We start from the raw sequence: 7,457 nt of genomic DNA on the forward strand, positions 1-7,457 counted from the left end.
TGTGAGCGTGTATTTTGTGACGATATAGTAGGCGGCCTCTACACCGGATCTGAGCACGGAGCAAAAAATAGAATTAGAAAGCAGGCTTTCCACGGGTGCTGCTGAGGTTACCCCTCGTCACGTGGTGGTGATGGGTGGCCCCTGCAGGTCAAAATGGCCGCGACTTGGTTCGTGATGTAAAATTACTATGCTAACCTAGAGTAGGCCTAAGTTCTTCCTCAAACAGGTGTTTCCTTGACATTTCAAAATGCAGCTATTACTATAAATGTTGCAGATTTCATTATCCTAGACTAGTGTGTGTGTGTATGGGCCAATTCATACTCCTATTTTAGAGCCGAATAAAAGTTGGTTCGGCTCTGTAGAGCCTACAATGTGACGTAATTTGTGCTAAAGTCGGCTCTTTGGTGCTACTGAAAATTTCTGACGAGCCAAAATCATTTCGGCACTAGGCTACAGCGCCGAAACAGCGGTAAAATAGGAGTATGAATCGGCCCTAATGCCATCACATTTAGATGTTACTGTCGACTTCCGGTGCTCGCATAAATGCAGACCAGCCTCTCTGTAGCGAAAATGAAAAAAAAGCCTACTTTCCTTAGCAGACGCACTTTGAGCCCCCACCACATGTTTAAAATGCACTTTTTGGCCAGAAAGGGATTTTCTTTTATTTGAACTATAGACAGGAAAAGGAAAAGTCTTCTCTATGAGGGTTTTATCTTGGCAATATCGGTAGAGGGCGCAGTGGAGTAACTAAAAATTATATATATTTTCCGGTGAAAACAAAACCCCTTTCTGGCCAAAAAGTGCATTTATACGTGTGGTGGGGGCTGGGGGAGCCCAAAGTGCGTCCACTAAGGAAAGTATAGGCTTTCTAATTACACAACCCGTCTTTGTATTGGTGAGTAGGTAAAACATTTTTTTTATTTTCGCTACAGAGGAGAGGCTGGTCTGCATTTCATGCGAGGCAGGAAGCCCATCAGTTCCATAGCCTTTATTGCAAAGGGGTGACCTTTTACACAGAGCCTGGTATAGTCAATGGTCACTGAGGGGGCGCTTGTTTTACAGGCGACCGGATTAAGGTTGGTGACAGACAGTACAAAGTACAAATATAATTTATGAAAAGCTACTACAGTGAAGTCTGTTCACAGAAGTTGTTGTAGGATATGTCGGGATTATCTGACGAGGTACCATTTGAGTGTGCAAAACCTTATACTAAATAATACTAAATTGTTTATAGGGTCAATATAAGTAAAATAATATAGCCTTTCCACAGGAGTACCTATCTTTTTATATTTTTCAAAAAAGAATACAAACAGCCAATAGCATAATACAAAGTTATCCCCCTCACTGGTGAAAATTCCTGGAGGAAAAACGGGCAAGCACCAGGGTGAGTTGTCCAGTATTGTTAAAACGACGGATTAAGGTTGGTGAGGGATGCGCTGCTCCGTGCTTGCGGTTATGGTTAGGAAGGTAGTAGCCGGCGCTGTAAAACAAGCGTCCCATCAGCGCCCATCGAAACCGAGGCTCTGCGTAAAAGGTAGTCCCTTAATGCAACGGCAGCAAGAGTAGGAAGGCTCTGGAACAGAGCTCTGTGTGTGTGTGTGTGTGTGTGTGTGTGTTGGTCCTATCCAATTAACGCTGTACGGATTAAAACTTGTCTTCTCCACCTTCTCTTCTATTTTGAGGGCAATAATAATTCAATCAAATTAATCAATTCATCAAATATTGTGGCATGTGCGTTCCGGGCACGCGCCAGAGATTTCCCCCCTGGCCAGCTGCAGGGGCAAAGCTTTTTCCTGCAAGAAACAATTGAACTATTTATTCATAGCCAAGTTAATCCAATGAGAGAAAATATAAGTAATTAATGACTGATCATAAGTTTCACTCTCCTCCACTGTTTTCTCCCCACCTACAGAATTATGTATTAAATCTCGTCTTGAAAATCTCATGTGCACACAAAATCTAGTCAAACAGGGATATGCATTAATTTGGGGCGGTCCTTATCATGACATAAAACAACATGCAACATACGTTGAAACATAATAGTATACCCACACACATGTACAAGTGGACTGAAGTGTGTAGCGGACCCAGATGGCAATAAGGAGTTGGAGATCGACTGATGAATTTTACCATTTTATTTGTAAACTGTCACCGTGAAAACTGAAAGAAAAACATATAATACATACATCAAAGATCAATAAACATCACATCAATAGCGTCACATATCAGTACATCATATATATATATATAAGCAGTTTCATAATATAAAAGTAAATCATATTTATGCATTGGCATAACATGTCTACATTTCTGATAAGCATTACAAAATATGCATCCTGAACCATAAACCATCATAATCCACATTAGACAGATCAGGAAACAATGAAACTCCAAACATTCAGTGAACAATAACAAGAAAACATCAAAAACAATAATACCTTTTTCCCCTTCCAGCTAGGCGCTAAATCATAGAGTTCTAAACAGCATGTCTCTCTCAAGGTCCATTCTTGTGTTCTCAAAGTTACATGGGGATCGCACCAAACATGTCTTGTTTGTCATGCGATTCCCCATGCCGTCCGTCCATGCCAAACAATTCCTCTCCCTGCACATGCAAAGCTGGGTTTAAATAGCCCTCTGATGACAGCCGGAAGGAGCTGGCTGGCGCTTCCGGCCATACCCTTCAAAATAAAAGTTTGACCATCCCGTGGTCCGTTACACTCCCACCAAAAATAGTGATTTTTAAAACCCTTTAGATAAAGTTAAAAATTACAATTTATTTTAAGATTTTCACAATAGGTAGCAATAATCTGAACCACCCTTCTCCCACCATGATTCCTCCTCCTACCATGGGTACGGATGCCTGTACGTCATCTGGTTGTCGTCCTCGTTGCAGTGGTGCTCCTCTAGCTGCTCGTGTCGCTACTAAAGCAGTCAGGGTGTCTTCCTTGGCAGCCACTGCCTTGGGGGCCCTCAGCTTGAACTTGATTCTGAGGGATGGCATGAGGCTCGGCCCCGCCGACCTGCAGAACACCAGCTCCAACTGAATCCCCTGGCCTCTTGGGATCGGAGGCTACGGCTGATGCACCCTGCTGGGCTGAGTCTCTGGGCTTCCCTGCTGCCACTCCCTCGTTCACCTCCAGTTGTTCCTCGATGCCCTTTTCTTCCTTGCAATCCAGCGCACCCGACCTGGCTGTTGTGTCTGGCAGTGGTGGATCTCCTTTTGTTGCTCCTCTGACAGCCTGGAGCTTCCTTTGCTGCTCCTGTGCGGCAGCCTGGCGCTTCCTTTGCTGCTCCTGTGCGACAGCCTGGCGCTTCCTTTGCTGCTCCTGTGCGGCAGCCTGGCGCTTCCTCTGCTGCTCCCGCTCCTGTACGGCAGCCTGGAGCCTCCTCTGCTGCTCCCGCTCCTGTACGGCAGCCTGGAGCCTCTGCTGCTCTCTCTCCTCTGTGGCAGCCCTCTGTTGCTCCTGCTCAGCAGCCAGGAGCCTCTGCTGCTCTCTCTTCTCTTGCCTCTCCATCTCATGTTCCTGCGCCTCCAGAGCTTTCCTCTGCTCCCCCTGCTCACGTACCACTTTGCACTCTGTTGTCCATGATGAGGCTTTGGAGTGAAAGGAATCATAACTAAACTTTTCATGAAAATAATTATGCACTTCCATTCCATAAAACTTTCCATTTACCGTATTCTCAGCAACAACTCCGAAAAACTCTCTTGAAGCACATTCACATAAAGCCACTCGGCCTCGTAGACCATCAGGTGGTGCGATGCTGCATTTCTGGATTTCACCATACAGTTCAAAAATGTCTTTACTCTTCTCCAAGGTGTAAAGGAGAAGTCTTGGGTCCCTCTCTGCAACGCTGGACCTTAACTTTTTCCTTACTACCCGTGCTGCCATTTTCCAATGTTCATATAGTTCAAAAATACCTGTCTGCCATTTTGAAAACGACTAAATATACCTTAAATTACTCCAGGATTAATGTAGCGCAGTAAACTCATATTTCCATAGATAATTGTATTGCAAATGAACAAAACAAACACTTAACCTTTGCATTTGCAAACCTTAATAGCAGAAAAATGTAACCTTCCTTAGAGCCTATGCAATTTAAATATGCTCTTTAACAATGTAAATGTCCATCATTATAAAAGTTGAATTCACTGTTCACTTTCCATATAGTCATTCTTTGTTTCCTGACCGTGTGTAAGATTGAAGAGTGTGGTTGAGCTCAGATGCCTTGGAGTGAGAGGTCCATTTTATTGCAGGTGTACTGTAGGCAGCAGGCCTCCATGGTTTGTAGAATGTAGAGATGATCCGGGTAAAGTTTTCACTGTAGCAGACCCAGCTGGCAATAAGGAGTTGGAGATCGACTGATGAATTTTACCATTTTATTTGTAAACCGTCACCGTGAAAACTGAAAGAAAAACATATAATACATACATCAAAGATCAATAAACATCACATCAATAGCATCACATATCAGTAGCCTACATCATATATGCAGTTTCATAATATAAAAGTAAATCATATTTATGCATTGGCATAACATGTCTACATTTCTGATAAGTATTACAAAATATGCATCCTGAACCATAAACCATCATAATCCACATTAGACAGATCAGGAAACAATGAAACTCCAAACATTCAGTGAACAATAACAAGAAAACATCAAAAACAATAATACCTTTTTCCCCTTCCAGCTAGGCGCTAAATCATAAGAGTTCTAAACAGCATGTCTCTCTCAAGGTCCATTCTTGTGTTCTCAAAGTTACATGGGGATCGCACCAAACATGTCTTGTTTGTCATGCGATTCCCCATGCCGTCCGTCCATGCCAAACAATTCCTCTCCCTGCACATGCAAAGCTGGGTTTGAATAGCCCTCTGATGACAGCCGGAAGGAGCTGGCTGGCGCTTCCGGCCATACCCTTCAAAATAAAAGTTTGACCATCCCGGGGTCCGTTACAAAGTGCCCTTGAGCAAGGCATTGAACCACCATGAAATGTTCTATGAGCAGGGTGTGGCTGTAAACAAGCATCTCGAGCTTAGTCCACTTCCCTGGGTAAACAAAGAACTTTGCTTTGCTTTGCTTTGACTGGCAACTTTTTTAAAGTTTTTATACAGACACTGAAAGATTCTCAAGTATTGCTGAAATGGTGAGTATATACTATGTGTATGTGCAACTGTGTGAAAGCATGAGAGAAAGAATGAATTCAGGAGAGGTTAGGTTATGCAGGCACTGGGGGTCAAGCCAACAGACTACTGTAGTGCAAACTCAACAACACCAAGTGCTAAGCCCTTATTGACATGGATTGTGAGCCTCCCTGGTCCACCAAAGGGCAAAGACCCTTCCCTGATGCTCACAACGCACACATATCCACGATGGTGCACATTCAGAATGGGGAGTGAGCACTGATGGAAGTCCACGGACCACTTCTGTGTGTGAGCAGACAGATTTCTTTCTTAGTCACCTACAAGAAAGAAAAGAGTAGAGAGAGGCTATGGTTATAGCTCAAGTTAAACAGATATATCTTATAGCATTGTGATTTGTAAAATATGCAGACACTTCGACATAGTTGCTTTTAAAGCACTTTTTTATTGACTACTAATTAGAAGCTGATCCTTTTTCAATGCAGTTTTCCACACACCACCGCACCCCAAATGTACACGTATGTTGATTTACTGGCTTAAACCCTATATACTCCATTGACCGGGTCCCTACTCCACCAGGGGTCTATACTTCGCCACCCTCCTTTTTTTACCACATTACAAACAATTTAGGCATTTAGCAGACACTCTTAATCCAGAGCGATTTACATTAAGCAAGAACAAAAAGCATGGCAATACATCACATACATAAAAAGTAGTTATCATGAATCATACGTAAGCTAAGAACGTAACAGTGGAATATATAATGGAACTCTGCATGTATACTTTATAGTGCTATGTACAGTCTACATAAAAATGTCGGGCTAGGGCAGGGCAAGTGCTAAGGGGCCATGATGGAGTCCGAAGAGGTGTGTTTTCAGACTACGGCGGAAGGTTGGGAGTGAGGCTGCAGTTCTGATTGTAATGGGAAGTGCATTCCATAGTTTTGTAGCCAGAATGGAGAAGAGTTTGGAGCATTGTCCCGGCAATTATAGTGAAGGTATACTTCCAGCTTCCCTGCATTGAAATGCACTGTGAGCTTGAGGTGACTGGTGAGGATGTACTATTTCCACCAAATCATGACAAATTAGGACACGCCCAGAATACGGACACATAGGGGTTCAAGTGGTTAAACTCACCAAAATGATTCAGGATCCAGTTCGTAGTAGTAGCACACTCGGATATGAAGTAAATAATAAAGAATTCCAGTTAATCAAACTTACCAGAACAATCACTTTTAAAATGTCAATAGTTTTGCCTCCACAACATTTTTTGCCATGATGATTATCACCTATAGTTACTTCCCAGGGTGCTTCTTCAGATGTATGTATTTAATGCATGAAATTCACAAAATGCCCATGGACACATCATTCTGCCTTTCATCTCAAACAATGCTAGAAACGCCACTAGGTTAGGCCATGCTGTACTGTTATCTGGTGGCCTCCTAGTCCACCACCACGCTGGCTGATGCAAAGACATTCATCAACTTGACACCATCCACACAGACAGGCACAAGGCGAGAGCGCACGCACACACGCACGCACGCACGCACGCACGCACACACGCGCGCGCACACACACACACACACACACACACACACACACACACACACACACACTCTCACACACACAGTCTCACTCTCTCTCTCTCACACACACACACACACACACACACACACACACACACACACACACACACAGTAAGGCCCAAACAGCTTTACCTCTGTCTCCCACTCCGCTCTTATATCTCTCTCTCTTTGAGGCTCTTGCTGACTTTCCGCATGTCTTCCCCTGAGCTATATATTTCTTCACCTTATTACTTTCCAGAGACTATGTGAGAGAGAGAAAGTACAAAGCAAATACTTCTTCTAGAGAGAGTAAGAGAGAGAGAGAGATGGAGAAATGGAGAACAAGGAAGAGTTGTAGCTCATATCCCATTCTGCGGGTGCGGGACACTTCGCGTGATGTGCTGATTAGAGTGCATAATTCCCTCTTCAGTGTGTGAGAGAGTGTGTGTGTGTGTGTGTGTGTGTGTGTGTGTGTGTGTGTGTGTGTGTTGTCGTTTGACTACATACAGGAAGAGAACAGCTTTCAGCAATAATGGCTGGCTCTTTGAGTGAGTGCCGAGAATTGACAGAGAGACATTGTGTGTGTGTGTGTGTGTGTGTGTGTGTGTGTGTGTGTGTGTGTGTGTGTGTGTGTGTGTGTGTGTGTGTCTGTGTGTGTGTGTGTCTGTGTGTGTGCGCGTGCGTGCGTACACTGTACACAGTGTGTCTATTTCAGTGCATGGTCAGGAGGATCACACTGAATCTGTTACCTT

This window comes from Protomyctophum bolini (genome assembly GCF_963924005.1).
Source record: "Protomyctophum bolini genome assembly, chromosome: 3".
In the NCBI taxonomy this organism is placed as follows: Eukaryota; Metazoa; Chordata; class Actinopteri; order Myctophiformes; family Myctophidae; genus Protomyctophum; species Protomyctophum bolini.